Genomic DNA, 24,512 nt, shown 5'->3' with positions numbered 1-24,512 from the left:
TGCACAACAAACATATACAACTACTTCGCTCGAATGGTGTAACTGACGTAGAAAAGACGCACGAAGAGAAATTTACCTCGTGGTTTGAACATACGGTATTACTATTAAGCCCCATTTTATAATATGAATTTCATACCACTAAATTCTACCTTTTTCTATATAATAATATTTATTAATATAGGTTGCATTGAAATATGGTGAAAATTCAGAAGAAATCTCACCAGAACTGTATGCTCTATCATGTGGTCCGTCCAGGTGGGCCATCCAGTACTTAGGATGTTTGGTACGTGAATATAGATTTCACACAACTGATAGAGAACGATATAGGAAAACTCAAAATTGTGGGGTCATAGTCGAAGGAAACCATGAGAATGATAACATTGACTTCTACGGAATTGTGGAAGATATCATAGCATTAAAGTACGTGGAGGGATATATGGTCTGGTTCTTTAAATGTAATTAATGGGATTTCTCAAATCCTAGGTTGAGAGTGCGTAACAATGATTATTTTGTGAGTGTCAATACATCTTGCACATGGTATGAGGACGATACTTTCGTTCTCGCTTGCGAAGCGAATCAAGTTTTTTATTTAGATGATCCGGAGTACAAAAACCCATGGAAAAGTTTGCACCAAGAAATGTATATGATTACATTTTAGAGGCAGATGAACCACATGAAGAAGTTGACAGTCCAGCAAATGAAGAAGCATATCAAGAAAATGAAGTAGGCATCATTCTATTCGTTGATCTAAGCCAATATGATATGGTCCTATTGTGTAGAGAAGATGTTCAACCTGAAGTAATTGAGGGTGAAGTATCAAATGAAGATGAATCAACTAAAGTGTCTAGTGAGGATGAGAGCGACTGGTCCAACAAAACGGATAGTGAATGAATTTCAAATATGAATTTTTGTAAGTAATATTAACATATAAAAGTTATGATAATGTTTGTTTGAATAATAATTTATTATAATTTCAAATAGATATGCCTCCCAAACGCAAAGCAACATGTGTGCTATCCCCATCCATTACTGACTCCCAGTGTGGTTCACCTGTCTTGAATAGTGAGCCAATATCACCAGGCCCAGAACAAGGTATTTTATCAAATTAACATATCATATTTTATTCTCAATTTAAGTAATATATCTATAAAATAAATTAATTTAATTAAAAAGTTATGCTTTAATTACTATATATATAGCTGTTGTAAGCAAACGCCAAGGTAGAGGCACTACGAGGGCTGTCTGCATAGAGAAAATAAGGAAAGTTGGTAAAATTAAGGTTGATATTCCTAATGATCACACCGGTGGCTCCGAAGATTCGGCAGCATGGTTTGCTTCTTATGTTGGTACACTTACTCGCACGTATGCACCGATTGCTACATCCTCTTGGTCTAAATTTCTTTAAGATGTGAAAGACTACACAAAAAACAGTTGTTTGGTGATAAGCTACATCTCAAGTAACAAAATATATAACATGTTACTTTCAAGTTACTTTGTATTTTTACTAATTATTTATAATTTTTGAAAGGATGAGTTTGAGCTTAATTTTTACCAAAGAGAGAATTGATTAACGATTGAGGAACTGATGTCAAATGCATTTCGGGGGTACAAAGGTCGATGCCATACACATTATAAGAAGTTCAGTATTACAATAGAGGCGCACCAAAATCCATTTCAAGCAATTCCTCCAAACGAATGAGTGAAAGTTTGTGATATGTTTGAAAATCCTGCTTATCAGGTAATATCGCTGCTATCTTTTTTTAATAGTATATCACAGATGTATTAAACATATAGACTAATTTTTTTTTAGCAACGGAATACTGTGAACAAAGCAAATAGATCAAATTTAAAGATAAATCATCATGCAGGTTCTCGATCTTTCCATCGTTTGTCTAACAAAATGGTAAGTTATTTTAGTGCCCGTAAAATATTAACATATGATACACATTTTTTTTATTTAAGTTCTAATATAAATTTTCTTTTTGTAGAAAGAAGAAAGTCTCGCTGACTATGATTTGACCCAATTGTATGTTAAAACACATAAAAATCGTGATGATATTTGGGCTAGTCCCGAAGCAGAGGCAAGTTGTGTAAGTTTAAGTTTATTTAATTTTATTATTACATAATATTTTTGTTACTTGTACTAACTTTACTTACTAATTTTAATGTTTTTGTTTTTGTAGGACAATATGATATCTCTTAAGGAAACTGTTGCGGATCCATCTGATGCATCATCTGTCAAAGATGCTCATATCCTTTCTCAAGTTCTTGGATCACATTTTGGATATTTGAGGGGCTTAGGATGTTGCGTAAAACCATCATCATCCTATTCTCAAGCCAGATCGAATGACGACAAGAGTCAAGACTAAGGAATTGGAGGAAGCAGCACTTGAGATAGAACGATTGAGGTCCAAGGGAAAAGAGTTGCTGGCCCGATTAGATCAAGTAGCGAATTTGGAGGCGAGATTAGAAGAGAGGATGCAGTTGAATAACCAAAAAATATTTGAACAATTCCAGTCAATGATATTCCAAAACTCTATGCTACCACCATAGTCTTCAAATTTATCTTTTCTTTCATTGCTATTATGATGTTCCAAAACATTTGAACAATTGATGTTTGAACTACAAATTGTGTAATAAGAATCTGATATTTTTAATTAAATTCTGATTTGTATGATTAATACAGTTCGAACAGTAAATTACCATTTGTAATTTCATTCGAACCAAAACAGTCTCATTCAAACGACAAAAGAGAAATACGGACGTTCGAACAATAAATAATTTGTTCGAATAACAGTTATATGCAAAACCCCGTTCGAATGGATATAATTTTCGAAAATAAAATTTTTGCTCGAACAAACATGATTTTTGTTTGAACACAAGTCATTTGAAAAATTTATTAGTTCGAACGCATAAAATCTGTTCGAACACTCCATTCGTTCGAACAGGATCAAATATGGACATTAGTTCGAATGAATATTTCACATTGTTCGAATTGACATCTCAGTTCGGACGAAGAAATATTCCATTTGAACAATATATTGAGATGAAATCGGTTCGTTTGAAAAAAAATTATCCGTTTGAACGGTTTCAACTGGATCCGCCCAATTTCGTTTCTAAAAATGATTTTTTGAGACGAATTTTGATTTTCATCTCCAAAAACTTTTTGAGACGGTCTTTCCAAGACAAATTTGAGATGAAATTTTTTCATCTCCAAATATAATTTGGGACAAAAATTGTGTTTTTCGAGACAATTTTTTGTCTCAAAAAACAAAATCTCTTGTAGTGATAGAACTTTGGCTTTGAATTTTCAGACTTGTTTTACTTTTTTCCATCTTCTTTGGAACCAAATGGATTGCAAAATAAGAACAACTAAACAAGGAAGAAAGAGGATAAAAGCGAGCCAAAGGACCAGTCTTGCCGTGAGGTTAGTGCAGTTCTCCAACACCACTCAGTCCCTTTGGTTTGGGACGAAACAAAAGAGAGAAGCTTGAAGATGATCAAGCTAAATAAAAGCCAAGGATATAAGACTTGCCAGGAGGTTGCTTACATATAATTAGCCAAACCCCTTTATTTTGGATTTTTCTGACTTGGGTACGTAACTTCTAGGACTGATCGTAAGCCATGATCATCAACATGACATGATTACGCTTGTATAGAAGAGTAGTGAACCATTCATCAGGGTCGAAGGCTGACCTGAAGATCCTATCCTTCATGATCCGAACTCCAGAAGAAACATCTGTAATAATCTCTTCCTCCTGATCAAGCCCGGAAAAGAAAAATGACCTACTCATTTTAGAAGAAGAAGATGAAGAATTGCCCTTACTATATGGGAACGTTGCTGTGTACTTATATGGGGGTTTGGATTCCTCCGTTCTTGTAACAATAGATTAACGGAGGGGCAAGGACTAGGCCGATTAGGATTAAAATATAATAATACTAACAACAACAACAACAACAACATGAACAGCAATAATAATAACAACAACAATAATAGTAGTATATATTGGTGATGACAATATATAATAACAACAACATGACAAAATGTTTCACTTGTTTGTGATGTCTTGCGCCTATTTAACTAGTTGGTGAGCCGTCCCACAAATGAAAAACGTCATGTAATGCCCCAAATAAATATAAAAGGTGGCTAAAAACATATCATATTATTTGAGAACGAGAAATTGATCAATCATACCTAACCTTTAGAATGATCTTTAAGCGAATGATTAGTTGTAACATTGACTTCTTTTAATTTCCTAGTACAAGTCCATGTCTGACTTGGATTTTCCTTAATTTAGTCGTTACACAATTGCATGCAGGGGTCCAGAGAAAAAGAGAGAGAGAGAGATAGGCTTTATTTCCAAATAATCAACACCTACCTAGGTCTTCCCAACATAATATCAGTTCACGTCGAATTCAAATAAATGACAGCTTCTAGGAGATCGATGCTGATTTTTTAGTGTTGTTGTAATGATTATTCGGTTAATATGTTCATATATTAGCTAACTGGTGCAGCTCCCTTTAACAGAATTAGTTTATGTTGTATCTCTGAAATAGAAGAGTTGGCTGCTCATCTGTGCATTAAGATCAGTACGTACTATCCGCCGTCATTTTATAAATGCTTGTTTTTGAGAGATTATTTCTTGTATTGACCTCTTGTAATATTTTCCAAATTTATAAAATTTATCTTACATTTAAAAAATCTTCATATAAAAGAATCCTATTGGTTTGGCTGGCGTGGAAACTAGTGTGTAGATTAGGTTAAGAACTACAAGGTTAGGTTAAGTGGCTCTTTGGCCATACGATGTGCCACCAGAGAGCTTTGTCCGGTGCTTTTATATTTAAAAATGCCATCTGGGACAGAGCGTGACTTAGTTTATATATATATCTACTATTTTGCATCTAAATATTCGCACGTATTTTTGCATAAACGTCCCATAATCCTCTACTACGTAGTTGATGATCACGACATGATTCAAAAGCGGTGACGATATATAGTTACATTAACATAATTTCAGTACCCTTCATATATTTGTAAATTAAGTATACATTGCACAACAGATATCTTTATACATATATATACACGGCACGCATTACTTTTTATGTGTACTATCTCTACTATTTTTGTAACGGTACGGTCACCGGATCTACTATTTTGTAACAGTTTAATATAGCTGTAACTAATGTTTTGAACGACTCGAGACATGACGAAATTTGAAACGAGATGACAGATAACATGACAAATAGGTAAAATGAATGACATGACATAATATAACATGAAATATATGACATTTCATGATATAGCATAACATGTAACAAATAACAAAGGCTGGTAGTGTGTTGAGTAGCTCTGACTATTTTGTGACATGGCATTACGTGTGATAGATAACATTTCATGACATAGCATATTTGTTTAACAAATAAATATTTCGTGACATAGCATAATGTGTAATAGATAAACATAACGTGACAAAATATAATGTATAATAGACATAAATGTAGTGACATGGCATGGCATGACATATATAATGACATAAGAACATGAATACTTGTTCTCTTACTAACACACATACACAATAAACTGTTGGAAACTCCTCACTAACAGTTTATAAACATAAAAAATACTAACTTAGAGTAAAATGATCATTTTAGGCTTCTACATGTGGGAGAATGATCATTATATCCCTAACTTAAGGAATTTACATCATAACTCCTAAATTTACATTCCTCATGTAGATTTTTTTCTAAATCCAAATATCTAAATAGAAAAATTGAAAATACATCACAACTATTTCCAACATGACAAGGCTGAAACATATATAGGCCAAATCCTTTTATTTTTTATTCAATTATGTCAAACCTCATTTCTCAAGCTTAAACTTAAATATTGTAACATGTAAAATCATATCCTATGATCAAATAACATCAACAAAAGCCAACATAAGTTACTTCACAAAATCACAAATCTTTTCAATGCAACACTTCATGTTTCTATCCTTAAGCACAACCATTGACTCTCGAGGTTTTATTTCTTTTTAAACAACTCCAAGAACTCCAAAAGTTCAAAAACCATTTTTCCAATACATTCATAACATACTCCTAAGAACTATCATGCTTTGAATCATCAAGCCAAGACCACAAAAATCCTTCTTAAAGCACTCGGCCATAACACTTTCACCAAAATCCTTCATTGAAGTCGATGCCTTCTCTCTGACTGTAGCCCTTAGCAACCAAGCGTGCCTTGTATCTTGCATCTGTATCACCCTGGATTCTTTCTTTTCTTTTGAAGACCCATTTGCAGTCAACTGTCTTCATCTTCTTTGGCAACTTAACCAAATCCCATGTTTGGTTTTTGTGAAGAGACTCAATCTCCTCAGTCATTTTTGCGCACCAGTGTGTAGATTCCTTATTTTTGACAGCTTCTGAATAACTAGAAGGCTCCCGACCAACAATGTCCTCTGTCATAGTAAGAGCATACATCACCATATTTGTATGAGCATATATTTAAGGTAGTCAGCATACCTGCTAATTACAAACATGAGTGATTTAGGATCAGTACATCACAACCTAAATCATTTCACCCCACTGGCATATCCAATGAACATGCCTTTCTTTGCCCTTGGCTCAAGTTTTCCATCATTAACATGAAAATATGCAGGACAATAAAAAATTTTCAAATTTGAATAATCAGCAGGAGTATCAGACCATACCTTATTTGGAGTTTTCAAACCAATAGCTGTTGTTGGAGAGCGGTTAACTAGGAAGCAAGCTATGTTGACTGCTTTAGCCCAGAAATCCTTAGACAAGTCAGTATTAGAAAGCATACTGTGGGCTCTCTCCAAGAGAGTCATGTTCATCCGTTCAGCTACTCCATTTTGTTGTAGAGTATGTATAACTGTGCGGTGCCTAACAATACCTTTATTTTTGCAAAATTCATCAAACTCACATCCGCAAAATTCCATACCATTGTTAGTTTGAAGTCGCTTTACTTTCTTGCCTGTCTGATTTTCAATCAAAGCTTTCCACTGTTTAAAATTAGCAAATACATCGTTTTTCTACTTTAGAAAATAAACCCAAACTTTCTGTGAGAAATCATCAATAAATGTAAGCAAATACTGAGCTCCACCTTTCGATGAAACAGAAGATGGACCCCAAAGATCAAAATGAATATTGTCCACAATACTTTTAGTTCTGTGAACCCCTATAGAAAATTGAACCCTACATTGTTTAGTGTTTTGCAAACACACAATATTCACAAAATTCAAGTTTTCATATCTTCTGATCACATAACAAACCTTGCTTACTCAGAATAGACATCCCTTTTTTACTCATATGACCTAAATTCATGTACCACAAATGGGTGACATCTAAGTCTGGAATATCTGAAACAGACACTGCAGCTGCACCTATCACTGTACTGCCCCCAAACCTTGCTTACTCAGAATAGACATCCCTTTTTTACTCATATGACCTAAATTCATGTACCACAAATGGGTGACATCTAAGTCTGGAACATCTGAAACAGACACTGCAGCTGCACCTATCACTGTACTGCCCCAAATGAAATAAAGACCATTTGTCTTGTCTCCTTTCATTACAACCATGGAGCCCTTACTGACTCTAATAGCTCCACCTTTACTGATGTACATACTTAAAACCCAAAGAATCAAGAGTGCCCAAAGAAATAAGATTCTTCTTCAAATTTGGAATGTATCGGACGTTAGACAATGTCCTAACAATCCCATCAAACATCTTTATCTTGACTGAACCAATCCCAGCAATTTTAGAAGCATTCCCTAACAAAATGAAACCACCGTTGACTGGCTCATAATTAGTGAACCAGTTCCTCTTAGGACATATGTGAAAAGTACAAGCTGAGTCCATGACCCACTTGTCACTGAAGCGGACCTACTTGGAGATAGTAGAAAATAGAAAGATGCTTTAATGATTTCCTTTAGTTAAAGGCCTTTGAAGACAACATCAGTTACATTGAGGTGTACCAAGGAGTTTGATACTCCATAACTATGATATATAATTCGGTTTATGCCTTATTTGAAGAACTTGGAACAAGTATGGTATGATTTAAAGTTATGAATAAAGTTGAGATACTAGTTTATTCTGGTACAAAATTTTATGAAATGACTTATTACGTTGCGATTACTTCATATTGCTAGAATGCATGCTTGGTGCATTGCATATTAATCACCATGTACGAGGTTATGTAACCTAGTATTGCATGTTCTAATGCTCCATGTCACCACCGAATACCAAGTGGGGGTTGGGAGCATCACAAAAGGTGGTATCAGAGTAATTGCATCTCTAAGTAAACCCACATGCCCAAAGGAAACTGTAATAGAAAATATGTTTGAATTATTAGAATGCATCATAGGCTTGAATGATTAAGTATATTTAGGCTTGAACTTGTGGTATGAAAGCTTGATGGAAATTGACGTGTTAAGCTAGTAAAGTGGGACAACATCCATCACCGAATGGGGACGACGTGGTTTGACCATCCTGATCACAAAATAGAAAGGAAGTCACGAATTGAGAAAGCTAATAGTTTTGGATCACCCCATGTGTTTTAAGGTTTTAGAGTTGCAAACATTAAGGAATGATTTCTATTAAGATTTGAAATTTTAGGTTCTTTAGACCTAGTGTGAAAGCATGAGTAAATCCGAAGATATTGATTCTACCACCATCAAGACGTGAGTTTTGATCAAATCGAAGTTATGAATTTGGAGACTTTAAAAGGTGGGTTATCTTTATGAGATCAATTATGCAGACAATTGATATTGGTTGCATGTAATGCATAGTTGGAGAATGATTCTTATTAGAATTGGAGGATATAGACTATGCATGATGTGGGATATTATCTAAGGATATAGGTACAGTGAGCTACTATAAATTATATCTATATTTGATGATGTAGGATACGGACAAGCTAAGTTGGGAGTATAACTGGCTAGGTTAGCATAAATTCAAGTCGGCTTCATTTATAGTTTTAGATGATTTTGAGTGGTCTGTGAAATTGATATGGATTACTACTAGTTGAATTAAGGTGATAGGCTTCTAAGTAAATGCTATCTCAAATGGAAGATTATAGACACTCATTATTTACTAGTCAAGATGGTTTTGGACCTCTGAAGAGTGTTATTTATTGTAGATGAAATGTACGGACTCTAGATTGCGTAGGAACATCTTGGATGAAGCCAAGGTAAATACATTTATCTAATATATATTTGTTTTTGCCTACTTACTTTATTCACTTATCTTTTGGAAATGTCTACCTTCTTGTGTGACTTGATGAAGTCATTCCGATGACGGAGTTGTTATTTTGACAAAGGTATCTTAGAACTATTTCAATGAACTGTTAGAGTTCTACCTACTTCATGACAACCTCCACCTTTCCCGAATTAGAACAGATTCTTTATTAGTCTTTGGTGGAGTATGCATGTTGTGCCGAAGCGTGATTCCATTCATTAGTTTAGTTTTCTCCTATGGATAGGAAGTATCCAAATAGATTCCAGTTCTTGATACCTTATTTGGTCTCAATCTTATCCATCGCATGGGCTTAATTTCGTATATGGACTTCTAAGTTCTTAGACCACCCCTCTCAGCATCAAGCCTTAGCCATTGTTATTTCAATATTACTGTTGATGTGTAGGGTTGATTGGCACTAAGTCTCAAGGAGTCATGAATTCTGACTCAGGATGCAGGAGACAATACGAGAATATGTGTGAAAGTCATGATTTCGGATTAGAGAATGATGCCTATATGGAGATCTTAGCTTTAGACATCTTGACGAGGTCACTAGAGTACATAACAAAAATGTGGCATTTAGTAACATGATGGTTTGGGAGTATGTTTTAGTAGATATTGAGGAAATCGTTTGCTATTTGGAGACAATGTAGGAATAAAATTGCAACTACACATTTTCATTGGGAGACAATTATGATGTACGATGATTTCCTACTTGGAGATATCAAAAATTAGAAAGATGCTTTAATGATTTCCTTTAGTTAAAGGCCTTTGAAGACAACATCCATTACATTGAGGTGGACCAAGCAGTTTGATACTACATTACTATGATGTATTATTTGGTTTATGCCTTATTTGATAAACTTGAAACAAGTATGGTATGGTTTAAAGTTATGAATAAAGTTGGGATACTAGTTTATTCTAGTACAAAATGTTATGAGATGACTTGTTCCGCTGCGATTACTTCATACTGCTAGAATGCATGTTAGGGGTATTGCATGTTAACCACCATGTATGCGGGTATGTAGCTCAATGTTGCATGTCCAGACGGTCCATGTCACTGCCAAATTCCAAGTGGGGGTTGAGGGCATCACAGCTACAAATATTCCAAATTACTCACTAATAGATTAAGCTATGACATCAAAGATTTAGGCCTAACATATTAAAGAACATAGCCTCAAGCTCTAGTATTGTAGCTAAGTGATTTATGGATTTACCCAGAGTCGTAAAAGCTCTGCTATCAAGCTGTGATGCCCCCGTCCCCCGATGTGGTTTGATGAGGAACCACGATACCCAGGACGCATGCCGCATGGGTTGCAACCACTTACACATGTAGAAGTCTTGTGTATATAAATATTGTAGTGAAAAAGAGTAAGATACCTAAAACTAATAACAATAGTACCAGAGATTTATACATTACTCACCTAACAATAACAGTACCCATAAGTGAAGACCACTCATCATTTAAACATTATAAACCAAGATTTGTTCATCACCTAACACAAATAATATTCAACCACAATTGTTCATCACCCAATACAAAAATAAAAAATAAAAAAATACTAAATTTACAAGAGATTATAATCTTAATGGGATAGGCTCTCATTGTTAATCCTTGGGTAATACCAGTCCTTCTGCGTCGAAGTAACCATCCTGAGCTATATCTACATCAAAATCTATTGTTCCAATGAGCGAAAACCATAGTGAAACTATTATAGTGAGATTTCATTAAAACCTTAGTATGTTGAAACCCAAAACGATACTATTTATGTAAGAAAGAACAATGAACATGAATACATAACTTTCACTTAAACAAAAAGGGTAAACACATTTATAATAAGTATACCGAGGAACCAATCCTCCAAGTAAACAAAGTATCATGGATCGTTGTAAGCCCCTCCATGCACCCAGTGCCCAAATCTCATCTTATAACATATCATATCATTTTTCAAAGACCTTTGGACCCGAGGTCTAAATCATCATGTGAAATCACTTCACCAGCCACATCCATTTATTAACGTATGTCACTACGGCTCCCTTTGCCATACGAATGACTTCGTAACAAGCAACACCCTGTTCCGAGACTGGTGCATTAGTGGCCAAGTATCCTCTACCTTCGCCAGCAGAGAGGCAACAATGTCGGCCCGAAGGCTTTATCATTTCACCCGATCTAGTTGTCTCCTAGTAAAAATCTAGGGCATGTTACTCAATTCTAAGAAATAGCATGCTTGAACAAACAATTCGAGAATCCCAAAATTTTAACCAACACAGTCGGCTAGCACATTTTCTCCAAAACCGAGTATCACATGTTTTGGTCTTTGATCAAACCACTAGATCTGACTTTTTCATAAAATAAACCATCAATAAACAACATCATATGCTTCATATTCAAGTCCTAAGATTGATCTAAGCATTTAACTCAATATCACATGGAAAAAATTGTATAGAAACACAACGCAACTCGTGAGTCTCAAGTTTGTGTTTCAACTAAACCTCAACATGTATAAAAATTTATTCTGTGATGCCCCAGCCTCTACTTGGGATTGGATGGTGACTGTAGCGTCAGGACATGTAACTTAAGACTACATACCCTCATACATGACAGCTAAGATGCAATCCACCTATTATATTCTAGCAGTATGCAATAAATTGTAGTGAAAATTCATGTAAATCTAACTAAGATTTAGAACAATTTGTAAAATATCATAGCACCATAAACTAATTATCTGAAAAAATTTCATTTGTTCAAATTACTTCAAAATAGATAATGTTGTGAAATCTCCAAAAAACAATAGGGATCTCCAAAAGTAAATCATAAATCCTTTCTTCTTTTTTTTTTTTTACTACAATTTCCAAGATCCCTCTCAAAAACCCTACAAGGCCTTCTCTACATTGCCTTGTCTTTGTTAAGTATCTTCCTTACCTCCTCAAAGAGTTGCAGCACTTTCGTAATGAACTTATTAGTGACCTCTAGCCTTTCCACTATGGATGGCTTCGATGAGCTCTCAAGGCTCTTCGGGGCCTCCTTAACTATTCAGGGTGCTGGCCTCTTGCACTTCCCCATATTCGGTCTCCTGTCTTGTAACAACTTCTACCATTTCGGGCTGAAAATGGTAGTGAAAACTACCACATTGAGATTTTGAGAAATCTCAATAAGTAAACAAATAACATACAATAGATAACATAGGAAAATAAAGGCAAACCATTAAACGAATGCATGGACATGTACTTGACACAAAACTTGGCTTATGCAACTTAATTTTTAAATAAAATATATTTTCCATCTTTGCACATTGAACAATATACATGTAACATATCCTTAACTCACTGCCTTGTTCACTTCTTGTAACATGTAGTTTGGATACCTCGGGACTCCCCTATGCAATGTTGGTTCCCTGCTAGTTATTGCATCATCCAACGGTCCACTTGACCGTGGTGACTATGTCATAATATTTAACTATGCAGTAGTTCGCAATTTTGCCTTCACCTCATATAACACATGTGCGACACCCACTAGTTGTAGGTGCTATCCCGCTTGGATATCCTTTCCACAAGGATCCATTCGAGATTTGCCGACGATACTTTGTTGGCCCAGGGACTACCACTCCAATTTAAACACTCCAGAGTGGATAGAAGAGTTCCACCTAGGCATTCCCCCTTCCTAGCATTTGGTGTCGTTATAACACATGTACAAACTCTTATATTTGAAAACAGTATACAATCCAAATATATGTGACATGAAACTTGTAACACTTTTCTTTTCATGAAACATATGAACATGTAAATGTCATGAGTCATGTAATCAAACATTGAACATCTCAGGTTATGACTTAAAAATATTAGAACATTCGAATACTCAATTTACAAACATAGGCAATAGCATTCAACAAATACCAAAGTGGAATAACAATGTTTAGACCCAAGCATATACCTATAGACATGACCGAATCATTTGAGACTTATAAAAGCACGTTATAACCAACAACTTGAACCAATATTTCTAAGCATATCCAAAAACATCATAAAACAAGCAAGCATAGCAAGATCATCATGTAAATCCAATTACATAGCAAGAGATTATTATCAATGAGTGTATATGATAGCAAATAAGAATGCAACGTTCACGCACCATATACAAACATTATCCAAAGTAGGTTGAGAGTCTACTTACAAATGTCTGAAGCAAAACACAAGTATCACAATCAAGCAAGCTGAAAATATGATTTAAACTATTAGACGAAGTGACACACAAAACCTTAATCCAAGTGGGTGCATGTGTGAGTGTGTCGTGCCTAGGGTTTACTCCCTCATGGCTTATGAAATCCATTCCATAGCTAGAAGGGCTCTTCATGCATTCGGACTTCACTCATAAGGCTAAAACTCTATGGAGAAAGGAACCCTAGTTCAAACTCAAAAGGGTGGTCGTGGTCTTCCTTCCCTTCCAAGGTCTCATGCTCACGTGTATAATGCTAGTGGTGGTTTGTTCTTTCTCTCGAATATGTTTGTGCAAGTGAACACATGGATTCAAACCCTTTCATCACCCTTTTCACTCTAAGTGGCCATGTGTGTGTGTGTGTGTGTAAAAATGGTTGAGTGGTCCTTACCGTCCATGTTTCTTCCTCTTGGGTGGATTCATGACTTCCTTCTTCACTTGTGGGATTGGTCGGATGAAGATGGATGACACATACACGATGCTTAGTTGGTGAGAAATGGTGAGAAACTGAAGATGTAAATTTCTTCCCAAGCTGGTCGAGTGTGGGAGAGAGAGAGAATCCGTAAATCAAATGGGAAGAGTGTCCCCTTGGTGTGTGTCTCCTTTGGGTGCTGGCCCTTGGTCTTCCTCTTATATAGACCCTTAAGCTCCCACACTCCCAAGACATAGGGAATCTCAAATGGTTGGATGCATGAATGCCATGTGTCATATGGCTTTGGCTGAAACCTTTCATCTTCCTCTCTTAGGAAGTCCACGTGATTTCTATTGTTTAAGTGACAAGTGGCTCACTTTCTAGTTTAAGAAAACTGAATTTTGTAAGTGCCCTTAGGCGTGTGACACAAAGTAGTCTAGGTTCATTGAACCTCTAGAGCGTGTTGCTCATTTGACAAAATCCTAATCTTAGACTTTGGGCTTCTTAGGCATGTGCATGGTTGCCAAATAGCAAGTGGCATATAGGGATGCGTGTGCTAGTGCCTTTTTTCCGCCCATCCATTGCTCTTCACCACAAGAATTCTTCTAGAACCTTTGTGTGTGTATGTGTGTGTTGACACCCCTTGCTTTTTCTCACAAGATCTTTCCTTTCCTTTAGACTTGGGTGGCGTGTGATGCATGTTTCCTAGGCATCCTTTCCTCTCATCTTGACTTGGGTGGTGTGTGGTGCATGTTTCCTAGGCAACCTTTCATCTTCCCCATGAACCTTTTCCTAGGATTCCAAGTGAATGACAAGTGGCGTGTGTGAGGGAGAGTGGTATGGTGGCCGAAACCTAGGGACTAGGGTTTTGCTCCATCCCATGCGTCTCTTCCAATTCCAGTCATTTCCATCTTCTAGAAAGTCCCATGCATGAGTGACACTCGATAGAAAGGTAGTTGGAACCCTTAGGTAGGCGTGAAGCCCTTCTTGAAACTGAAACCGAAACCCTAATATTCATAATGGAACATGCCGTAGCCCCTTGAGCTCCCCCATGCACCACTTCCTTATGCAATCTTCTTGGAACTCACATGGCTTTGAAAAGTGGCGTGAAAAATGTGGGTGGTTGGTGAGTGGGTGCATTGATCAAGTGATCCATCGTCTTCCCTAGGTGCCCCATGATTGCCTCCTTTTAGAAACCCTACATGTGTGACAAGTGTCAAGACAAGTGGCCTTTGCCATGGTAGGTGTGCTTGGGCTTTTGGGTTACCAAAACCCTAAGTCTCTCACCCCTTCTTCTCACAATCATGTCTAGATTCATTGGGCCATGAATGTGTGACAAGTGGCCTAGAGGTTGGATGTGTTGGGCGTGTGCCTTGTTTCCTAGGGTTTAAGTCTTTAGCCCAATGGACTGGCTGAATTCCTAAGGCCTAGTTGGGCCTATCTTATGTGCTTAGATGCCTAATGCATTAGAACCAAATATAGTCCAAGCTTTCGAAATACAAATGAAGACTTGGCTAGGTTCGGGTTGTCAAATATTTCCTCAAGATGAAAACCATATATCAAAGTCCTAAGAACATCATATGTGAATATCAAGACCATAGGAGCATATTTTCACAACAAAAGATCCAAGCTTACTCAAAACATAAACTATTTTTACACCTCCAGTTTCCAACTTTCTCATATCATACAAAACTCTTAGTAAAAACTCTCAATGTGCAACAAATTTAAATGCAACTTTCATTTTAATATTATAAATCTAAATCATAAAAGGATCATACCAAGATCTTGTCAAGAATATTATCAAGAAAAATCAAAGAATCACACATTGTCCAGATTATCGCCCAGTATAATCTGGAGTTATGCCCTAATGCTTTCGTATGATGGGGAGGTGGTAAGGTGGCTTTTTGCCTTACCATCAACCACTATTTGGGGTTGAAATGGGCAGTGGAAGTACACTCATGGTAGTGGGGAAACTTCTCCAAGAAGCCATGCATAGGTGGTACAATTCGGTGGGCCTTAATGGTTCTAAACTTATTGGGCCTCATTTGGGGTTTTAAAAGGGTTTAGTTTGAGGTTTCGGTTTCTCTCAAACCCAAATTTAATTTTTCTTAATCCAATGAAAATACTATAGTATAAAATAATGGATAAAAATGTCATGACATAAATTTGAATGGTTAAAAGTATGTAAAAGTGATTTAATCAAGTGATTAAAAACTAAGCTAAAGCGGCTTCATTTAGTGTTTGGGAAACCATTTAGGTTTTCGATTTCCATGAGGTATTTGAGGTTTCAATTAGGTTCTAAATATTTGGGATTTCACTAGATTTGAAACCCTATTTGGTTTTGACACAAAAATGGATTGTTGGATCGAATAGTATTTGGTTTAGGTGGCATGATCACAGAGCTTGATTTTTCCTTCATTTCCTTCACATTTCCATCTCATGGTTCCTCTTGGTGCCAACCATCCTATACTATTCATCAAGTGTGGCTAAAATCTTACCAAATGTCTAAATGAAACTTCTCTAGACTGATTTGGACATTCCACACCATGATCAGAAAACAATTAGATTGAATGCTACATGGCACCAACATAGGAGTTACTATTCACTTTGAAAATGGTGAAAATAACTTAGCACCATAAAATCCTAAATAATCATACGAAACTAGGAGCATACTTCGTTTCGTAAATTTCAACTCTTAAGTGCCTCGAACAAATTAAAATGTATTTTTGAACAGTTGTTGTCCAAAAAACCAAAATCATTTTGTAAAATCTTAAATATTCATTAGAGACTAATGGTGCAAACCATTTCTCATTCTTACATTTCTAAGAACTTCAAATAAATAAAATTGCATTTTTGACACCTAAGTGGGCCAAAAACTGACTATACTAACATTTTCAATTCTACGCGATTGCTCTATTCGTAATACCTTTCTGGGATTTTCACGATGTTCCTAGAGCCTAAAGAAATTTATCAACTAGATTTATGGCTGGTTGTTACAACTTGGCCCATAAATATTAAATGGGATTTAAATCAAATAATTGACCTAATAAAATTATCCATACTTATATCCTACTAATTTTTTGATCGGGTTGTTACAGTCTTCCCTCCATAAAAATTTTCTTCTCGAGATTTGCTACTACCTCAAACAACTACATTATCACTCTAATCTCCATTACTAAACCTGCATAATATTCTAATCATTTCGGTGTACATGTCAGTACGCTATGTGTTTACCATAGTAATTCCGAATTCGATTCGAGCCTAAAATATAAACCTAAAAGATGGGTTCGCTTAAAAGTCTAACAATAATTTCTCCCAGCCAATTATCTTAACTCCACAAAATAGTAAATAATAATCTCCATATAAAATAATAAGTAAACCTCTCCACATGAAATAATAATAAAACCCTTCATATAAAATTATAACCTCAATAAATAATAACCTAAAACTCTCCAAAGTTCGGATCCTAAATCTTACAACTTGTACTTGATGATAGAATTGTGTTACCTATGGAACATAAAATATAATCCACCAATCATCATGAGATACGATACACCATACATGAATCTATGTCATAACTTCAAAACCCACTAAATTCATCTGTAATTTCCTTAGATAAAACTCCACAAAATATATGACTATGAACAAGATACACCATCAATATTAAAAGCAAAAGCTTCCTAACCTTAACTTTAGAAACTTAATTCCACATCGCATGTGTTAAAGCCCTTTCACGAAGTAGGTGCATTTTGACATATGTGTATCTAAAAATTTTATCGTTCATAATTTTCATTAAAATAATCAAATAATGAAAATTAAAAAAAAAAAAAAAAAACTTACTGTAGAGTAGGACATGCCTTGGAGAGACTTTGGCTGTGATACCCTAGACCTCGCTTGGGATTTGACTGAGGCTAAAGTGTCAGGACATATAACCCAAGGTCACATACCTTTCGTTCATAACAGTTAACATATAACGCACCTAGTACGTTTCTAGTAGTATGCAATATCTGTAATGGAAAAAATTCATTTCTAATTAAAGTTTGAGCAATTAGATATGGTACCAAATTAAACATCTATAAAATAATTGTTTCAAAATATCTCCCAACTACAACATGAGGGTTTTAAACCACAAACCCTATTTCCAATAGTACCATTATAATGTATCAGAACATAATGATTTATGTCATTCCACTTTCCAAGTGGAATCATCCTATGGGGTCAAAATGTTCTAAATTTCTTTTGCTTACTCCAGTAATCCTGTGATGAGGATTACTACTTCTTCAAGATTGTCCTTCCTAGTGAGCTGGGAACTAGATGCCGCCCCATTCGTGCCTCTCTTATGGGTCTCATCCCTAAGTTTCTCCTTCTTCTCTAAGGAATCCTCTCACTGGCTTTTTGCCATCACTATCTATCAGTCCTGTCACAACTTCTATCATTCCGCTAGAGGGGATGATAGTGGAAACTACTAAGTGAGATTTCAAAAAATCTCAATAAGTTAAACAAAAAAAATACACAAAGATAATATAAACATTTATAAGGTACACAATAAGTATGAATGCATGAGCATGAACATGTACTTTGACCAAAAACGTATTTTTGTCCCATATGCAACCTTCTTAAAAATTCATCAATCTTGTAACCATGTATCAATGTAACAAAGTAAACATGTAACAAAATACATCTTTCTATTTCTTATAAAGATTTTAACAACTTATTCCATATAACAATGTGGGTGGATAGCTCACAGCTACCCTTAGGAATCATGGGCTCCCTGCTAGTTATCACATCACATTGCTGGCCCCATTGACTGGATGTGAGTACATCAGAGTCCATATGATACGACAGTTCGCAATTAGCCTTCACTGCATTTTTCAATATGTTTCACCCACTAGCATTAGTGCAATTACTTCACTCATGAATCTTTTAAAAAGAACCCATTCAAAATTCATTGATTGTACTTCGTCCATTTAGGGATTATCACTCTAATTTAAGCACTCTAGAGTGGACAGAGGAGTTTCACAAGGATATTTTCCCATCCTAGCATTGGTGTCGTGACAAAATCATTTCTTTGAATGCATAACCCGAAAACATGTGACATGTGACCATGTAACTTTCATGCAACAATGTCATGTATTTATGTCATATACCAAGAGTGCATCACGTGTATAGCTTGAAAGATTTATAACATGCCGAAACATATACTTGTGTACAACATATGAAAGCTCAACAAGCATATACCATTTCTAAAAACTCCAAACAAGTCATTTGAACCAACAATTCAACAAGCAATATTTGAGCATAGCATGCACATATACAATACGAATCATTGCACGTAATAAGTAACAATTCCATAATCTAATTTGAGCAACCAAAATACAGAATTTACACATAAACATAAATACATTATCCAAGAGTAAGTTAGAGGCTAACTTACAAAACTTCAAAAGTATTTTTTTGATAATCAAGCAAGCTGAAAGTGTATGTTTCAATCATTAGACTATTGAAAGCAGTAATATTTCAAACCAAACATATGCTTCGTTTTTTAGGGTTTCTTTTATCACTTCATGGCCTTTCTCTTGCTTAAGCCTCATAGACCCATGACTTGAGGAAATCCTAGTTTGAATGTTATTAGCACTCCCCTTAGTTAAAACCATAGTGGTTCGGTGCAAGTTGGTCCTTGTAACCCTAATGGTCGTTTGTGTGTATTGTGTGAAAAGGGCATACTTGTGTGTGTATAACAACCCTATGGCTGAAAGTTTCTTAAAGATGTGCAAAAATCTCTAACTTGTGATTTACTAGAAGGAAACCCTTCATGGAAACCCTAGTGGTGGCCAAATGTGACCTAACTCTACAAGGGTTCCTTCTTTTCCACTTTTTGCCATTGATGATTCAGGTTCTTTGAGAGGAAAAACCCTAGAAAACCCATACTCAATAAAATTAAGCATGATTGCCTTCTCATGGTCGAACCAAGTACTCCATTAATCACGTTAGACTCACAACAAAGTCATAACACATCCCTCAACTCTCTTAAGTCGAATCTCTTCAACCCAAAAATCCTTGCAAGTGCATGTGTGTTCATGAGAAGAGAATGAGATACAATCTTGAAAGTTCATACTGTGTAAACCTCCCCAATGTGATGTCTTCGGTTTTCCTCTTATGCTTGTGTAAATAGTGTTTGGATGGAAAGAAAATGGTGTTAGAGTGGGCGAGATAGAGGAGGAGGGAATGAAATATGAAAATGAACAAAATAACCTTTGATCTTCCTCTAGCATATGTATGAGCATTGGCCATTAATGGCCTCTATTTATACCCTTTGTTTCCCACTTATTCTCTCTCCTATCATCACTTATTTTTGGAAAAAAGAAAGGTCTTCATAAAGTCCCTTGCATGGGCGCGAAGTGGCCCTTTCTTCTATCCCTAGCCGATACACTCTTTCCTTTCCCTTTCATCATTGTGCTTCTTGGGAACTTATGGGACTCACCTTGCATGAGAGACATGTGGCGCCTCCTCTAGGGTGACCTAAACTTTCTGCCCCCCCCCCCTATTCATTTCTAGTCAAGATGCAATGAACCTAAGGGAAAGGCAATTCATGGTTGCCAAATGGAATAAGGTGGGTGTGTGGCTCTTCCCATACCTGTAATCCCTCTTGTCTTCTTCCATCCATAGATTCTTCTAGAAGCCATCATGAGTGACATGTGGCTCTTTCCAAAACCGATCCCCCTCTTTACTTTCCTCATTATTACTTATTTTAGAAACCTAAAGCCCTATGCATGTGTGACAAGTGGCCATGTGAAAGTTGGCTTCCATGGGGTTAGGCGTGTACTCTAGTAAACCGAACCCTAAGTCCTTCTTTCATGTAACTTTTTATGCTTGCTTATGACTTTGATTATGCATTCATGCATTTGCTACCATACATGCATCATTAACCTATGTGGAAGTTCTTTGTCAACTTGCTGAGATTTGTATTCAAATCTCACCTTGGTAGTCCCAACTAACATTCCCTTCAAATGGTAGGAGATGCGTTAGGTCGAGGAGAAGGAATGGAGACTGGCCGATTGGAGGAGGTTGATTAGGCGCCGCCAACGCGAAGCGGAGCTTGTGGCCTCCTTTGTTAGATTTTTGGACAGTATTATACCATTGTTGGTCGAGTTATGCGAGTTACTCAACAAACTAACCCAAGTCGTTATATTTTTTTGGTGTTGTAATTATAGAACTTGGTCTCCCATGCTTTTGAGATTACAGTCTTCTGAGACCTATACTTTAATCATGGATGTTTTTCCTTTCAGTATGCATGGATCATGTTTTAAGTATTTGGGATATTATTAGTTTGGTGGATAGTGTTGCTCAAAGAAAAAAAGTATCTGCAACAAATATTGCATATTGCTAGATGTATGTTAGGAACATTGCATATTTATCTGTTATGAACGAGGTAGGTAATCTTGTGTTGTATGTCTCGACGCTTCAGATGTCTGTCCTATCCCAAGCAGAATTTGGGGGCATTACAAGTAGCATGATCATACCCTTACAAGTATGTACAGTAAACGACATGTGTTTTATAAAAGTATTATGCATGTACACCCTCCTTTGATAATTTGTAAATATCATAACTTATGCATAAGTTTCGTGTTAGATACAAAACATGCACTAAATATTTTATGAAAATCCATTATTTATGTGAATATTTATGCATTAAAATATTTATGAAAATTTATGATTTTATGAAATGAGTTGTACATCGACATATTTATGAAAAATCATAATTTTATGTGAGGAAACATGTATCACGACATTTTATAAAAGAATGTGATTTTATTTGAAATCTATGATATGAAAATTATGCAAATATGATTATGATGAAGTCTGAATGATAAGATATGTAACAACCTATGTTATGATATGAAGACAGTACCATATGTTATGGGCATATTGCATTGCCAGGTTGCACATACTGGTAGTGCACCCGTGTGTCTTCTTTATGTATGGATTCTACAACGGACGAAAGCAGAATCTACTTAGATCCACTAATCTTAACTCACGAGGGTCAACACTGGGTATCAGCCTATGACAAGTGAAAGATAAGTTCATTTTCATGCTATTTACGTATGTATTTATGAGTATGCATATTTTTTAAGAAACCTTATGTTATTATGTTTACTGTATGATGTGTTGTTTATTGAGTATTCGACTCATTTTTTTATGTTTTTATATTATAACCTTCCCAAGTGAGATTTTTATGAGGATAGAGTTGTAGGACAGGACTCGGCCTAGGGAGGCAAGAGAGAGGCCTAGATAGTTTATGTTATGCTAGCTTTATGATTTCCAGTTTAATAAGTTATTTTGATAAGCAAATGAGACTTTATGGATTTGCAATAAGTACTTTCGCAGACTTTCTTTTGAATTTTAAGTATTTAATAAAAACGACTTATTTATTTATGGAATCTTTTGTATCTAGCGCTTTGTTAAGAAAAAAAGTTTTTAAATCAAAGTTTAGTAGCACACTAGTTCTCAAAAAATTCAAAAAATAATTTTATTGGGAAGCGGGATGATACAAAATAAGACACTACATAAAAAGTACGATGAAAGAAAGCATGTTATGATGCCATTAAGTTCACTAGATGTTTTAATAGGAATATGGATGGAAGAAAAATACACATTCAAGTTCATGCATACATGTTCATGTTTATCATATTCATGCTCATGTTATATCAGTGTATGTTTATGACATAACTTATTGAGATTTCAATAAATCTCACCATGGTAGTCTCACTACCATTTCCACCAAGAAAGGTAGAAGTTATAACAGGGTAGGAATTAGTTGGGCATGACGGAGAGGAGCAAACCAATTCGAATGAAGTTGATTGAGGACGAGCTCGATTTCGATAAGTGAAAAAAATTGAACTAATTATATTCTTCTTGAAAATTGTTCTGCTACTAATGGTAGAAGTTAGGGGAATGCTTTGATGATACATTTTATAACTTTTGGAATATGATACATTTCTATGTTACTTTGAATTGTGGATGAGGAGACTTGTTTGATTTGGGATAAATAATTATTTCGGTACCAATGATTACTTAGTTAGTTTCCACTGTGATTTATTTATACTGTTAGAAACATGTTAGATGCATTGCAAGTTAACTATCATGAACGGGAGTTTGCAATGTTTCATGTCCCGATACTTCGATCACCTCCAAATCCCAAGTGGGAGTTGGGGGTGTCACATCATTAGTATTTATATTGCTTGCCTAATATAGAATGTGTATTTCTTTGTTTGCCTTGTTAGTTGCTCGTCTAAGGTGACACTCAACTTTCTCACTTGTGCTTCTCATCTAGTGCCTTTGCTTTCCATGATGTGTTGCTCACCCTACAATGCTTTCCACTACATCTTGCTTGCCCACGTCGTTGTCTAAATGTTACTCACCCTCCACATCACTTGTATGTCCCTTCAATTAGGTAAGGTCCTCACATAGGCAATGGGTACTTTTTCTCAATCGTTAACTTGTTTAGCTCTCTGTAATTTATGCAAAGTCTCATTTATCTATCTTTCTTTTTCACCTAAAAGCATTTGTGCACCCAAAGGGGAAACACTAGGATGTATGTACCCTTTGTCCAATAGTTCTTGTTATTGCTCCTTGAGTTTCTTCAACTTTGCTAGTGCCATTTTATAAGGGGTATTGGAGATAGGGGTTGTACCAGGTAGTAGGTCGATAGAAAACATAATCTCCCAATCCAATAGTAATCCTGGCAAGTCTTCTGGAAAGAATCCTAGAAATTCTTTTACTACGGGAATATCTTCCAGTTTAGATCCATTACTCTATCTTTCAATTACACTAGCCAAAATTCCCTTGCAACACTTTCATAAAAATTTAAAGGCTTGAAGTGTAGAGATCATCACCAGATGAAAGTTTTGACGTTCTGGATGAAAATAAGATTCCTCCCCTCGTGGCAGTCTGAACGCTACTTCTTTCTGTTGCATTCCAAACAGGCATAATACTAGACTCACCAGTCCATGCCCAATATTATGTCGAATCCCGACATTTCAAAAATCACTAAGTCGGTGGGGAGGCATTGTCTTTGAATTGCCACCTCACAATTTCTAAGAATCGACCGACATACAATATGATCTCCTGATGATGTAGTCACAAACAACACACAATTAAGAGGTTCGAGAACCCTATTACATTTACTAGCAAATGCACTCGAGATAAACCAGTGCTTGGCGCTTGAATCAAACAATACCAGAGCTCTTCTAGAGAATAAAGGGTTGGTACTTGTCACTACATCAATGGACACATCAGCATCATCCATTGACAGCAAAAAGACTCGAATATAGACAATATTCTTTCTTTGTCTATTAGCATTGGCTTGGATCGTAGTGTTGGGGAGTTAAGAGCAATTGCAGGATATGTATTTGGGCTTCCCACATTTAAAACTTGTGTTCGGTCCATAGAGGCATTTACCCACATGCATTTTGCCATAGTTCTAGAAGGTTGGCAAATACCAGGTTCGATTTGAATTGGCTCGTTGTTCTACACATTGGTTGGCACATTTCCTCGAAAAGGTCTCTTGTTCTGCTAAGGAATCTGCCTTGTGGCTGCTGCTATAGTTTGCGCTTCTTCTAGTTGTTTTCC

This window comes from Juglans microcarpa x Juglans regia, chromosome 4D (assembly GCF_004785595.1).
Source record: "Juglans microcarpa x Juglans regia isolate MS1-56 chromosome 4D, Jm3101_v1.0, whole genome shotgun sequence".
Classification (NCBI taxonomy): Eukaryota; Viridiplantae; Streptophyta; class Magnoliopsida; order Fagales; family Juglandaceae; genus Juglans; species Juglans microcarpa x Juglans regia.
The sequence above is the reverse complement of the archived record's forward strand: the minus strand, read 5'-3'. Positions refer to the sequence as shown.